A 15,338-nucleotide genomic window follows, 5' to 3' on the forward strand; every position below is an offset into this window, starting at 1 on the left:
GTGGAGAAAAAGAAGTTCTAAGAAAGGACCAATGGAGATTCTTGAACTAGTCATTATGCACTTCATCCTATAGTGGGGGACAGACCCAAAATACGATGAGAACAGAGTAGACTAGATGAGGACAGAGCAGAGTAGACTTGAGAATTATGTTTTCAGAAATGCCTAGAAGACCTAGTAACTATAAAACCTCTCAGACTTACTCCAGTATGCCTACAAAACAGTGCGGACAAAGTTGTAGCCCAATTTCAATGGTAGAAGAAATTCTCGAGTGTTTCCTAATGAAATCTACTGTTGGAAATTTCACCATTAGCAAAATAATTCTAGGGGCTCCTTTGCCTCAGGTCATAATCTCAGGGTCTTGGGATCTGCCCGCATCTGGCTCTCTGCTCAGCAGGGAGCCTGCTTCCCTCTCTCTCTCTGCCTGCCTCTCTACTTGTGATCTCTCTCTCTCTGTGTCAAATAAATAATAAAATAAAATCTTAAAAAAAAAAGAAAGTAACTCTAAAAAGCTGTTGTCTTTTGTACCATATTTTGAAAGCAAAGCACATGTCACTAGAATAAAATGAGAATAAGGTAGAACAGGATGGTGTACCACCAAAGACCATGCATATTTTGAGAGCAAAGCACATGTCACTAGAATAAAATGAAAGTATGGGAGAACAGGAAGGTGTACCACCGTCAGATAAGGACAATAGAATGAATAATGATTCACTCATTTCTGCCTGTCACCGCCTTTGTCCCTCACCTAGAACAAACTCCAAGCATGTGATCTTTAGGATATGTCCATTTGCTTGCTTATCTCATTTAATTATATGCATCCTCCATACTTTCAGGGATAATACTTAATTATCTTAATACTTAAATTAGCACATATTAATAAGAATGAGGTATAGATATCAATATAGTTTTCAGAATTCATGCAGAGAAATAAAACAAAATAGTAAATACTCCCATAATCTGTGGTACAGTGGTTTTAAAATTGTATATTATATTTTCTTTTGATTAAAATTTAAGGGCAAGCTTCATGGGTAATAATAAATGGTAATAATAAATAATTATTTTTGTCATTAAAATCCTAATTATGAAGACTTTGAAGTAATATGGAAAATGCTTTTGCTATGACTGACATGCAAATTACAAAACAGTTTGTGTACTTTAATTATAACTAAGTTAAGATCATCCTTGTTAGGCAAGATATAGAAAACAAAGAAAAAAAGAGGAATTTCAGAACTGAGGAAATAAAATTAGAATAGGTTTTTCCCAATTTCTGTCATAACTATGTATATGTAATAAATAAACTTCAGCTTTGCCCTCTAGAAACTAAGAATATACAGGAAACAGCTCTGGTTTTATTTTAATCATTAGGTAAGTGGCAATCTCTGAATAAAAGAAGCTATTAAAATCATAAGAGTTAAAACAGCAACAACAACAAAAATATAAGGGTTTTAGAATTCTTCTGGACCGAGAGGATCCTTGAGATTCACAGTGTGTGGATGAAGCTACCCTGAGGTGCTCTGATGACACACATGGGTTTGGAAGCCCCACATGCCCCTATCCCTTCAGCTTCTGGAGAACTAAAGACCTCAAGATGGATGTAGAATACTTGAACTGTTGTGTTGTTGGATGAAGCTAATGAGACCTGGAACTTTTGTTTTGTTTCTTTCAAGATGTTCTTAAAAAAAGATTTCTCATGAAATCATCTCTTGTGAGATGATTCTCATCTCACAAACCACTTCAGCACAAAGGCAATTTAAATTGCATTTTTAATCAATAATGCAAATCAAGTGTTCCTTTTCAAGCTCGAGAGTAGGAAGATAGCACACTATAAATGACGTCTCAAGTCTCCGCTGGAATCTGCAGATTTTTGCAGTTCTTGGAGAATATGAGAGGATGGCAATTCCCACAGTAACTTCTTTTCTTCTCACTAAGTGTGTGTAAGTCCCAAAGGCAGTGCCACACTCATAATTCAATTGGTAATTTGACTAGCATAAGAGAGAGCTTGAGGAGATTGAACAAAAAACCCCTAAGACACAGGAACTTGATGGTACTTTTATAATAGTTTGGTTTACATCGTCTGAGATACTACTTGTTTTTTAAAGACTTCTATGAATCTGTACCAAAGAGGTCTCTCTCATCTTGTGATCCAACAGTTCTTAATTTTCCACATTCTTATGGTGCTTATCATGTTCTGAATGCCATTATTCTTGTGCAAGGCAATAGGGAAGACATCAACTTTGCTAATAGTTGGATATCATATGGCCTCAATCCTCTGATTAATATTTATATGATGTGAAATCATATAAAATCAGAATATTTCTCATTAATAAAATAGAGATACCAGAACTCCTATGTTTTCATGAGGATTACATAAAACAATATACGGAAAGTGTTTAGCGGAGACCTGAAAAGGAGTACATGCTCAATGAAATGTAAGCATACACTTTTCTTATTTCTTTTACTGACTTTTAGCTTCTTGAGAGTCAATCTTTTTCTGCACAATAATATTGGAGAAAGTGAAGAAATAATACTGACACAGTTTCGTAAAAGAACATTCCTGAATCATAAGCACACATTATAAAAAGAACTTGTTAACTGCCCTCTATGACATCTAATCTCTCTGTCTCCATGAGTATTATGGTTAAAGATTTTATTTATTTATTTGAGAGAGTGAGCAAGTGAGCACAAGTTGGGGGGGTGGGGAGCATAGAGAGTAGAAGACTTCCCACTAAGCAGGGAGCCTGACAAGAGGTTTGATCCCAGGTCCGTAGGATCAGGACCTGAGCTGAAGGCAGATGTTTAACCAGCTGAGCCACCCAGGCACCCTCTATCTCCATGCATGTTGATCATGGAAAAGTTCTTCATCTTTTCTGTTGGATCATTGGTTTGTTTGCTTCCTGGGTTTTGCTCTGGTACATCTGATAGATGAGCCTGTGTGACTCCTAGGAAGCAATTTGTCTCCTACACAACAGAATAAGCAGAAAGGCTAGAAAGTGTGACTGGGTTATTGAAAGGAGCACTTGATATCTGTTCCAATTTGTATATATATAAAAAAAGAAGCACATCATTAAAGACTACTCATACTTTATTATTGTGCCTAAATTATTTGTAATGTACTTCACAACTGATCAAAAATCAGGAATGTGTCAAGACTCAGTGGTTGAAAGCTGCTTTAATGGTTTCCTCACTTCCCTCTATTATTCTTTTTAGAACATTCTAGTAATTACTTTGATTATCCAGTAAGATCTCTTTCCTTTTCTAATTCTTATAATCATATTTGAGGATGTTTCCTCCATGGTTAACACACTCGCATTAATTGTGAACTTTTAAAAATTTCCGTATTTTAAATGTTTTGTTTTTTCTACATGTTATTACAACTGCTTAGGTCAACCACCTCTTCTTTATATTCATTCTCCTTATAGGAAGAACCTATTTATTTTATCACTTTTCCTCTTATAGTCTCCTACATAGTAACCTTTATTTCATAGTATTCAAAAGTTGATAGATGGAAGATTATCCAGGAAGGTCAATCAGGCATTGAGAATTTACCAGAGACTCACATCCAGTCAAAGGTATTGTTCCTTACACAAAAGCTGAAACCTTTCTCTTTAGTACAGCGGAATGATTCAAAACTCCAGAAAAATTAAAAATTTCATAAATTGGATAGTTTCCATCATTTTGTTAACTTATCTAGCTGTTAAGTTGCCTGTGTATTTACTCACAGTGGAAATTTGGCTCATTCATCCTTCAAGGATAGATCTAGTAGCCCGAATTTCAAGATGTAAAACAATGCAAGAACTGAGCCAGAAAATAATGTCTTTTTCTGTAGTCAGTGCATTCTTCTTCAGGGGCGACAAAACAGTATACATCGCTGAGAAGGTGACTTTGAAATCCAACTCTGAAGGAAAAAAAAAAAACAAAACTGCTTTAACAGGAAATATATCTAGAGACTGCAGGAACTGCAGCGTCAAAACCCGGCCCACATCCTTTGCCTAACAACTCCAGCCCACGGACAAACTCTGATAACCACACAGGGGGATTTAATGATCCACACTCTGTGTCCATCTATAGTGTTTCCAAGGAACAGACTCTCTGCTGAGAGAGAAATCTACCCAGTCCAGATGATGGACAAAACTGTGGGAGGTACAATTAGCTTCACAAATTGTCAGGGGCTTTTAAGACTTATTCACTCTTAAAATACTTTAATGATTAGGTATCTCAGGATTCAGAGCCTTTATGGAGGCAAAAATAAATGTCAGTTTTAATCTCCCAATCAGTGATTTCTCAAAATGAGTCTGGCAAACCACCTCCCATCTATCTTCCGCCTTGCCTGTGAGGAAGAAACTGGAGCAAATAAGATGGAAATCCCAGCAAGGTAGATGAGTAATGATGATTGCCTCTTTCCCATTTATCTTTTCTCTCACAAAATAAGTGCCTGGAATTTGAGATTACCATGGAGCTGTTTGTTAGTGGTGACAGCTGTATGGTCTTGGTGTAGAAAATGTGTTCTGTACTGGCTTGTTGATTCATGTAGGTCACTTGCAGTGTTTTTTCTTTAAAAAAATATGACAGAATGATCATTTAATTTCTGAAGTCTGATGGCTACCGAGAACTTAATGACCAGTTCTGCCTAGATTTTCCCTTTTGTTGGACAAAAATATCAAGTCATAATTTTTTGAGTTTTTATTTAAATTTCAGTTAGTTAATGTACAGTGTATATTACTTTCAAGTATGCAATCTAGTGATTCAACACTTCCATACAATACCCATTGGTCATCATTTAAGTTCCATCCCCTCACCTACCTGGACTTAGGTGCGACAGCCTTAGGATACTGCACAAAAAGCATCTTGCACAGCTAGAAAGAGGGGACAATTAAGCATAGGAATAGAGGATCTATATTGGCAGCAGTGATTACCATAGTTCATAATTATGTATCTATTTCAGTACAGAACCTATCCCTGATTGATGGCTTTTCTCCATTTTTGAGATGTTTTTCAACAATTGAAAGTTATTTCCTGGCAAATACAATTGTTTCTTATAAGATATTTTCCATGTAGTATATAATACAGCCAATATTTCATTGGAGAGCACATGGAGTCCAAAAGGAGAAGCTACATGAATGTCACGATGAGCAAATCAATGTTGGCATTAATTTACATTGCTTATACAGTAATTTTTATTCATAAGACTTCTAAAAAGTTTTTACAATTTGAGTCACAAGCTCATGCTCTCATTGATCATAATTTATTTAAAATCAGCTATTATTGTGACTTCCATAGAAATAAACCATGACAAAGAAAAAAGAAAATGTGAATCAGTCTTTGTATGTTATAGGACAAGTAGTAGTGTCTGCAATTAGTGGAGGGTAAAAGTGGCTATTAGAACTGTATTCGGACACCTGGGTGATTCAGTTGGTTAAACCGCTGCCTTCAGCTCAGGTCGTGATCCCAGGGTCCTGGAATCAAGTCCCACATTGGGCTCCTTGCTCAGTGGGGAGTCCACTTCTCCTTCTACCTCTGCCTGCCTCTCTGCCTGCTTGTGCTCTTTCTCTGACAAATAAAATAAAATAAAGTAAAATAATAAAATAAAATAAAATAAAATAACTATATTCACTGAGGCAGGGAACAAACAGTCAGCATTCCAGATGGCTGTAAGAGGTAATGGGGGTAGCACCTTAAGTGGTGGTAACTGTGTATTTGTTTCCTTCCCTTCTTGAAATGTTTTGTTTGTTTGTTTGTTTTAATTTGCCAGAGAGAGAGAGCAAGCATAAGCAGGGGGAGTGGCAGACAGATGGAGAAGCAGGCTCCCTCCTGAGCAGAGAACCCAATGCAGGACTCTATTTCAGGACCCTGGGATTATGACCTGAGCCAAAGGCAGATGCTTAGCTGACTGAGCCACCCAGGCATCCCTGGAATGGGCTTTTATAGGACATTTATTAACTATTATGTATCAGTGCCCTGTTAAGTAGGTCATCTGTATGCAGATTTAGTGTCTGATGTCCAGGAGAATTTCCTGAACTTGGAGAATATCTAATAGAAAAACCTGAAATAAAAAAAAAAAAAAAATGGTGAAGCAGAGATTAGGCTTTGTGACAATAGTACACCAAGGTTTAAAAGGTATATTGAAATTCATTGTTGAGCCATTTGATTGAAATTGCTATTGTTCAACCTTGTCTGCATCTTAAAAATATGTAAGAAAATTTAAAAAATTATTGATTCCCAGGTGACATACAAGACTAATTACATCTTTGACAGTGGGATCTAGGCATTGATATTTTATAAGGTAATTTCAGTGTATATCTTGAAACGCTGGTCTAAATGATAACAAAAATGTTGTTAAATCCTCTGACAGTTCAATTGGCAAAGATATTTATGAGTAATTAAAACAAATGAAAAATAAAGGCTTATGGCTAGTGAAAGTTGTATGATAGGTGAAATTTTTCAGTGTCATTGTAACCAATGATTTAGAGGTAGTGAAGTCTTATTTCAAAAACATCTGAAAAGACAAAGTAAGACAGTATGAAACATTTCTATACTAAGAATCTTTATCATTTTAGTCCATGTGTTTCTGGAATCATCAATATAAAAGCTTCCAGAAATATCTTTTTAGCCTTTCATGGGGAGCAGGAACAAAGGATATAGTCATTGGGATTGTCTGGAATATGCAGTCAATAGAGATAAATGTAGATATCAGAAAGACATAAATATATCTGACCTCTTTTTCGTAACCTTTAGCTATAGAGACTAAGCTGCTTATTCCCTCCATTCCCTTTGTCCTCCATTCTAAAGTCATCTAATAGGAAATGGAGGGACACTTTTTCAATAGCTTTGACAAAGGCCTGTCATTGCTGCGAAATAATAACAAATTAGTGTCTACATCTCTATGTCTTTTTCTTTTAGATTTTTCAACATTTATTAAAATAGTATGGAATATCCTAACATATTTATGAAAGTAGTTTTAGAACAACTGATCAGAAGTATCTTTGCAAATAGCCAGTCAACTTTGACATGGTTTCTAATGAATTCTGAGACACTAATTAGTACCATCTGTTACTGCAAGCTCTGCAGCTTTCTTTGTTGTTGTTTCTCATAAACAGAAGCTTCTAAGACTTTGGAGGTGATGAAAGTATTTTTCTAATTACTTCCTCTTTTCTCTTTTATTTCATATTTCTCAAGGAAGAAGAGTAAGATACATTACATTCAAGACCATGATGAATGCAAGTTTTTCCTAGGATAATTTAAATTCAATAAGTACTTTTTAATTTCTTTTATTTCTTTTTTATTTCTCAGATATAACTGATAGTATGCTCCTTAACTTCTTAGTTAATCCACCTGGAGCACAGGAGCCTCCTGAGTAATATGTATTCCAGCCTTTTTGTTGTTATTTTCTTGTTTTCTTCCTGTGATGATGTCTGGTCTCAAATTTTCACCCAATCATCCTGAGGTCATACTGTTGTGATATTCTGATCTTCTGGCCAGGACTTCCATGTTCTCCCTGGAAAGGAAGAGATATTGCTATGTCTACGTAAACATTGAAAGCCTGAATAGTCCTAAATTTATCTTGGATGGCACAGGATTCATTCGCTGTTATTAAAAATATCCCATAATGTACACAGACCTGTACCCCTGGGGATAAAAATACCCTATATATTTATAAAAAAAATTTAAAAATAAAAATATATCCCATAATGTGTCGTGTAGAGCAAAGAATGCTCATAAGAAGAAGTTCCTTAAAGAAGATATTTGGGTGCATATGCCTGGGTGGCTCAGTTGGTTAAGCATCTGCCTTCAGCTTGGGTCATGATCTCGGGGTCCTGGGACAGACCCAGTGCAGGGCTACTTGCTCAGCAGGAAGCCTGCTTCTCCCTCAGCCTGACTCTCTCTCTCTCTGACAAATAACTAATTTTTTTTTTTTTTTTAGAAAGGTGGTTGAGTGAATAAAATTCTCAGACCGCCCTCATACATTATCTTTCATAGAGATTCATAAATCCAAATTCACACTCTGCAAAGACCGCACTGTGAAATGCTAATCCATTCACGGCAGACCTGGTGAGCAAAGCGAAGCAAATGCTTTTTAAGTTCAGAGGGAAAGGCAGATGACACTGTCTGTACTAGAAAACTGGCCTGAATTGGTTAAGCATAAAAAAATTGTCAGGAGAAAGACAAAAAAAGTTCCTACTATACATATAGCTCTGAGAAAGGTAGTGTGAATTTTATGGAAGTGAATTATACATGCAGTCTTTCCTTACATAACTTATCATCTAATAGAAGATATAAAACATGTCTGGAAAGGGACATGAAGTGTGTAAAATGGGCCACAAGAGAGGTACAGGATACTATGGATATTCTGTGCTAGTAGAGATTATTACTACCTGGGGATAGAATGGAATTACAGAAATCTTCATGGAGCAATGGCCTTAACTGAGCATTAAAGGATGTACTTTAAAATGGAATGTGGGAATGAGTACAGAGGTAGGAGGCTAGAAGGCTTGGACCATGGTTGGGGGTGGGAATAGATGGTGAAGTGTTAGCAAGAAAGTGGTTATATTATTTTCAATTTTATGCAAAGAGTCCTAAATTTCAAGCTCAGGAGTTGGCTTAGGAGAAAGTAATTTAATGAAAATTAGGTCTAAAAAAACAAAAAATTTTTTTTTCTCTCTGTGTAACAATTAAGTATACACGGTAGGCAATTTACTCTGGTTTTATACTCTGGTGCTTTTCACGTGAAACTTGAGAGCAATGAAGAAATGAAGAATTGGGGATAGTTAACAATGCCCTCCAGTCTTTAGAAGAGCAATCTACAACCAGGCTCCTCACACTTTGGTGCACATGCTGATTACCTGGGATCTTGTTAAAATGTAGATTTTGGAATGGTATATGTATGGAGTCTGAAACTAAATTTTAGCAAACTTTCAGGTATTAGGATCTGTTCAGTTTTTGTTTTGTTTTTGTTTCTTGTGGGGAGGAGGCAACTCTATAGACCACATATCGAGTTGTGAAGATTTCAGACCAGTGAACACCCAAACTGGGCTACACAGCAAAATCACCTGTGGAGCCTTAAAAACTACCCAATGCCCGGGCCCTACTTACAGAGATTCTGATTTAATTGGGTCTTAGGTGGGGTCTTGGCTTCAGTATTGTTAAAAGTCCTCCAGGGAATTCTAATGTGAGGCCTCTATTGAGGAGTACTGCTCTAGGCTACATCTTAAGTTAGGGTTTCTCAACCCTGGCTGCACTTTAGAATCACCCAAGGAGGTTTTAAAAATCCCAGTATTCAGGCAGCGTGCCAGACCAATTAAATCTGACTCTCTGGGGGAGGGACCTGGGCATTGGTACTTTTCCAAAGCTCCCTAGGTGATTCTGAGGTGCACAAGGTTCAGAATCAATGACCTGGAGGAATATAGGAATTTCTCTCCTCTATCCCTGGCCAGAAGCCTGAGCCTCTGTTGCTGTTTATAGAGCAAAGAGCACATGATAATCTGTTGTTAAATCTATCAAGTATTTACCATCTGTATGTAGCTCATTAATGCAAATAAGACCAGTTGTCTAGAGATCTTAGTTTGGGGGTGAAGAAACAAAGCTGATTTTTTCTGAAATGAAAAATGTTGAGGAATAAATAGAACAATGAGGAGTTGAGCCCATTACTTTGTCAAGAGCCAGTGGGCTTAGTGCAGGGGTCTCTGACTGTGCAGGTCTGCATTATTAACACATGGCTCCAGATAGTCTCACTGAAAACCCAGAAGAGACACATAAAATCACTGTAAAGTGGTGAAACAAAAGTGGGTGTTTGATTAGCAGGACAGGACTAGGCAGAGAGGGGGAAGGGTAGAAATGTGCAGAAAGGGACTCAGAGGGTTTGGCCCTAGCCCTATTACTGGCTCTGTTATGAGCACCTCAGCTTCACAGTTCACCGACTAGAAAAAACTGACACCTATTTATGGGGTTATTATAAGGCCGTAATAACACAAGTATTTTGCTGTAAACTGAAATGTACAACCAAATGTCAATAATGAAAGGCACAATATCTCCAGAACCACAGGAATGAGGATGAATAACATTCGTGTTGTTCAATTCTCTTTTTTCCCCCCCTGGAATTATTGCTCTCAAGCATGCAGGTGCTCTGTATTGGCACTTAAAACTCTCGATGTTTGTTTGGGGTTTGATAAACAGTTCTCAACATGAAATGATCATTTGGGAGGAAATGAGAAACAAAAGAAAAGTTGGAAAAAAAATTCCTGTCCTGATCCAACTATATTTTTTAGACAACATAAAATGATGTTATTTTTAGGGCTATAGGACATCATTGTGTCATTAATAATAAAAAATTGAAGTTATTATTCAAACATGGGTTAGCAAGAGCAAATCTGTGCTATTTATACTGAATAGGTAGGTTAAAACTTAAATCCTAAGTTGTTTGTGAATGTCGACACAGACTGACTAGGAAATCCATCTGGACTCAGATTTAACAAACATAAGAAGTATTTAACCTTGAAATATCATTATAAAGTCTCAGAGCGACTAAGAGAAATAAAGGTATGCACTTGAATTATCCATGGTAGGTAATTATGTACTAAGTTGTCATTTCAACTGCTTAGTCAGACATAGAAAAGTCACTGATGACATTGAATTCATAGAAAAACAATATAAAATGTGGGAAAGATGCTACAGATTCATGGTGGAGAGTCTTCTTAATTTCTTTTTGCTTTTGATTCAACACTTTTCTTATTCTGCTAATTATAACATTCAAAGAATAGTCAGAATAAGAATGATATACTGTATAGCCCACATTTACTCAAATGACTGGAATCACTGAGGTGCCCAATCAGGGGTAGGAGAAAAGACTTGAATGTTAGACTTCTGATCTACAACCATTTTCTAGATAGAATCAAATGATATAATTTGTGTAAAAATCCATTGCATTGTGCTTGACACTTGTTATGCAACCCATTTTGGGATTCTTTCCCTATAGTAATAGGTCAAACATTTTTGAGCTTTTATTATGTGCCAGGTAATGCTCTTAGCTCTTCAGAGATATTGGTTTGTGTGATAGTTATAAAAACTACATGAAGAACATATAATCATTTCCATTTATTTTATGGGGAAATTCAAGTACAGTGTTTAAGCATTTGCCTATAGTCACATAGCTAACAGGTGACAGAGCTAGGACTTGAGCCCAGGCAGTTGGTCTCTAGAGTCCAGATGCTTTCCAGTAAACACACTATCCTTTCTTGATTCACATATTTTGCTGACAATCCCTCACCCCATCCCTAGTCCACATGTTACTAATGAGGAAAATAAGGTCCAGAGAAAGAAATGTACCAAACTATAAATTAAACAGAGCTCTCGGAGCTTCTATTAGCTTAAAGTGTTACAGCCACTCACAGAGTCAAGTGTCCTTTGCTCCAAGATCACATCCATGTTCTGTGTTTTAGTGAACTTATCTGAAATCCCACCTCTTTTGCTCTTTGGATCTCTGAGAATTCCAGATTTCAGAAACTCAAAAGGATTTCGGAACTTCTACTTTTGATAGTGTTGTTTTTTTTTTTTTTTTTTTTTTTTTTTTTTTTTTTTTTTTCAATTTCTTATTCACTTGACTTTTTCTTTAGTCTTGTTTCTGGAAAACCACATATCCTTGGCATCTCTCCTGGTTAGCGTTTGGCACCACATATCTATTTCTTGCTTTTATTATCTATATTTTGTAAACCAAACCTTGTTAACTATTTTCTGAATTACTACTTGGTTAGGTTTAGTGCAAGTTACTGGGGATGAGTGTAGCAGACTGTCATAGTTAACATCCTCACAGGGCTTGTAGTTTAACAAGACACTCAAGCAATTAAACAGGAAGCTATCACTTAGGGAGATAAGTCTATGATGGGGGATGTAGACCCAGGTGAACTGGATCCAGAGAAGTCTTCATAAGGGAGATCTCTGAGATGAAACATAAGGGAGGAGTAGCAGTCATCCAAGTTCCATAATGTCAGGGACAGACATGTCTAATTGATCTTAACAGAGTGTCTGCCATATATTTAGAATTCTGTAAATATTTTTGAATGAAGAGATGAATGCAAAGTGAAGAAGTTGAGAGAGACTCCTTCTTTGATCAAACTTGATTCAGGTTCCCTTGAGCCCTCTCTTTTTGGCTAGGCTTCATCCATGGGCCTAGCACTTGGCCTACTGAGTGCAGTTTTAGCAAGAAAAAGCCAGTTTATTGAGAATACCCCTATCCTTGGTATCTAATGACCTTAACTTGTCTTTATCAGGAATCCAATTTAGCAGGAATCCTCCTATCCTTGATAAATAATCAAATTCCTCTTAATTTTTCCTTCACTGACCTCTCCTCCTCCCCCTTCTCTGCTCATTGGATATAAATCCCCAGCTGTCTTTGCTGGGTTTGGGATTAAATTTAACCTCTGTCCCTCACTGCAACAGTCTCAAGTAAAATGGTTAACATTTGAACAAGTGTCAGAATAATTTGTCTTTAACAAGAGTAAATATACTATGAAGGCTGAGATACAAGCACACTTAGTTCATTTACTTTCCTCCTGTTCTTTGGCAGTTTTTCTGCAAAAGAAGACATTTTTTAATAACACGGATTATTATGGAGATTAAAGGAAATACTGTATGAAAGTGATTATGCAAAATATTAAAATAATGCTAGGCATATAATAGATGTGAAATAAGTAGTAGATACCATCTTTTTTTTTAAAAGATTTTATTTATTGATTTGACAGAGAGAGATCACAAGGAGGAAGAGAGGCAGGCAGAGAGAGAAGGGGAAGCAGGCTCCCTGTTGAGCAGAGAACCCGATGTGGGGCTCGATCCCAGGACCCTAAGATCATGACATGAGCCGAAGGCAGAGGCTTTAAGCCATTGAGCCACCCAGGCCTTTTTTCTACTGGCATTTCTTCATGCCATTAGTTATCCAAAGTAAGTTTTGCTTCCCTCAGTTTACATAGAATCAATCAAGTCTGAGCATCTCCTAAAATTATGTGCAATATGGTGTATACACTCTCCCCCTTATGTAATACCCCTAATCCTTTCATATCTCCTGTCTCAACACCTGCCCCCAATTGGCTTCTCTTTCTCTGTGGTATTATTTTCCCCTTAGTCTTTCAAGGTACACACCTTGTAATAAACTTTGATGGTTCTCTCTACTTTACCCTTTTCCAGTAGTTCTGCAATTAAATGTCAACAGTGTTTCTCTTAAAATGCTATGTTTAGTCATTTTTTTCCTACTCTCACTTTGGACCATCTTCACTTTGTGCTGGGATTTCTGTAAGATCCTTCTAGCTGGTCTCCTGGCTTCTAGCTCTTCTTCACAGGGAGTCCAGCCTTCATAGCATTGCCATATTTTACAATTAATGGATTATTCCTGTACTCCTAACTCCATATTGTTTCTTGGGTGAAGCCCCTTACGCACTATGATGGCCCTTCTGACACATGCTTTATTGTTCAGTGCATTTGCTATACTCTGTCATCAAGAGTAAAATTAATTTTCCTGATGGATCCTCTTCCCAGTAATTAATAATTATTAATAAGTACTTAATCCAGGCAACAAATGATCCGAGCATATTCTGCTTGTTTTTCCCAAGAACGTCCTTCCACTTTCTCTTCTGCCTCTCCAAATCCTAGCCATCTTTCAGGCTTTAGTTCAAGTCTTGCCTATTTCACAGAAGAAGTCCCTAATTTTCAATATTTTTCTGTTCTAACCTCTGACTGCATAGATTGTTAGTTTCATACCATTTAGCCCTTTGTACTTACTGTATAATGTCTGTGCACTTGAGCACGCAGACATATGCACCACTTTCTCTTCCTGTGCTCATGACTGGAACAGGACTTGTTTTATATTTCTCAGTGTTGCCACCACCAGACTACTTTAAAATGGTAAAATGTACCAAATAATTGTAGTTGATAAGCAATTTTAACCATATACATAGATAAAATTTTAAACCTAATTTCTTAAATATTTTCAAAAGTAGAAAAAATGTAACCATATAAATTTTAGTTCTTTAGAGTAACAGTGTACTCTGAACCATTGCTTAACAAGTAGTCAATTCTCCTAAGTATGGAAAAAGATACATAAATCAATAAGGAATCTGTTATTTTCAAGCTATGTGCTCCTGTAAGACATTGTTTATGAATAAGTTTCACATTAAATCAGAAGTCACATCACTCCTTTTGATTATGTCACAAGTTATTATCTGACTCTGCAGTCTTGGCTGTTATTTCTCCAAAGGCAAGGATCTGAGCTTAGTGCTTTGCAAGGGTCTTTGCCATCTGAAAATTTCTTTATTTTTTTTAAAGATTTTATATATTTATTTGACAGAAAGAGACACAAGAGAGGGAACACAAGCAGGGGGAGTGAGAGAGGGAGAAGCAGGCTTTGTGCTGAGCAGCAAGCCTGATGCGGGGCTCCATCCCAGGACACTGGGATCATGCCCTGAGCTGAAGGCAGACGCTTAATGACTGAGCCACTCAGGCACCCCTGAAAATTTCTTTAAATAGTTCTACAGAGATACACTTTCACACATGCATTGAAGGTCTTGAAGGTTATTTTCCTTCCTGAAATTTATATGCAAAGTGTACTGTAGGCTAAATGAAACATAGACAAAAATGCACACACTATTTTTCCATTTCCTAATTCAGAGAAATGACTGAGTAAATTTAATTTTAATCTTTAACAACATCTTACCTAAGAGAAATGACAGACAAATAGCTAAAGCAGTGATCATTTTAGACTGTTTGAGAGAAAGAAAGCAATGAGCCAAAGTGAAATAATAATAATAATAATAATAATAATAATATAATAAATATTTATTTATTGCTTACTATGTTCCCAGCTTTGGTACACAATTGATATCAACTTTTTGTTCTTCAATTCCAAAGTGAAAGATCTTCTGAGCCCATATAAATAATAAAATGTGAAACTTTATGGGACCTTAGAGATCACCTAGTCTACCTTCTAATTTTATGGATAAGGACACTGAAGTGAGGAAAAGGGAGTTAAATTGTCCAAGGTCACAGGGCAGTTTAAAGATAGTCTTACTAGAATTAAAAATACAGTTTTCATGACCTTCTCCCACCTGATAATTTTATCTTAATCCTTCCTGATGTAAAGGGATGAATTTTACAAATATAGACTTACCTCACATTGAAGTCTGATCTCATATCGATAAGGATTCACTATACAGCCTTGCATCCGCTCTACAATATAGTGTAGGATGCAATGTTGTGTACTTAAGAACTTTTTAAGAGGGTAGATCTCAGGTTAAGTATTCTTTAGAAGAAAAAAAAAAAGGAAAAGGAAAAATAAGCAAGGAGACATAAATCCTTTGGAGATG

Source organism: Mustela putorius, unplaced genomic scaffold (assembly GCF_011764305.1).
Source record: "Mustela putorius furo isolate JIRA1106 unplaced genomic scaffold, ASM1176430v1.1 tig00003834_pilon_pilon_pilon, whole genome shotgun sequence".
Classification (NCBI taxonomy): Eukaryota; Metazoa; Chordata; class Mammalia; order Carnivora; family Mustelidae; genus Mustela; species Mustela putorius.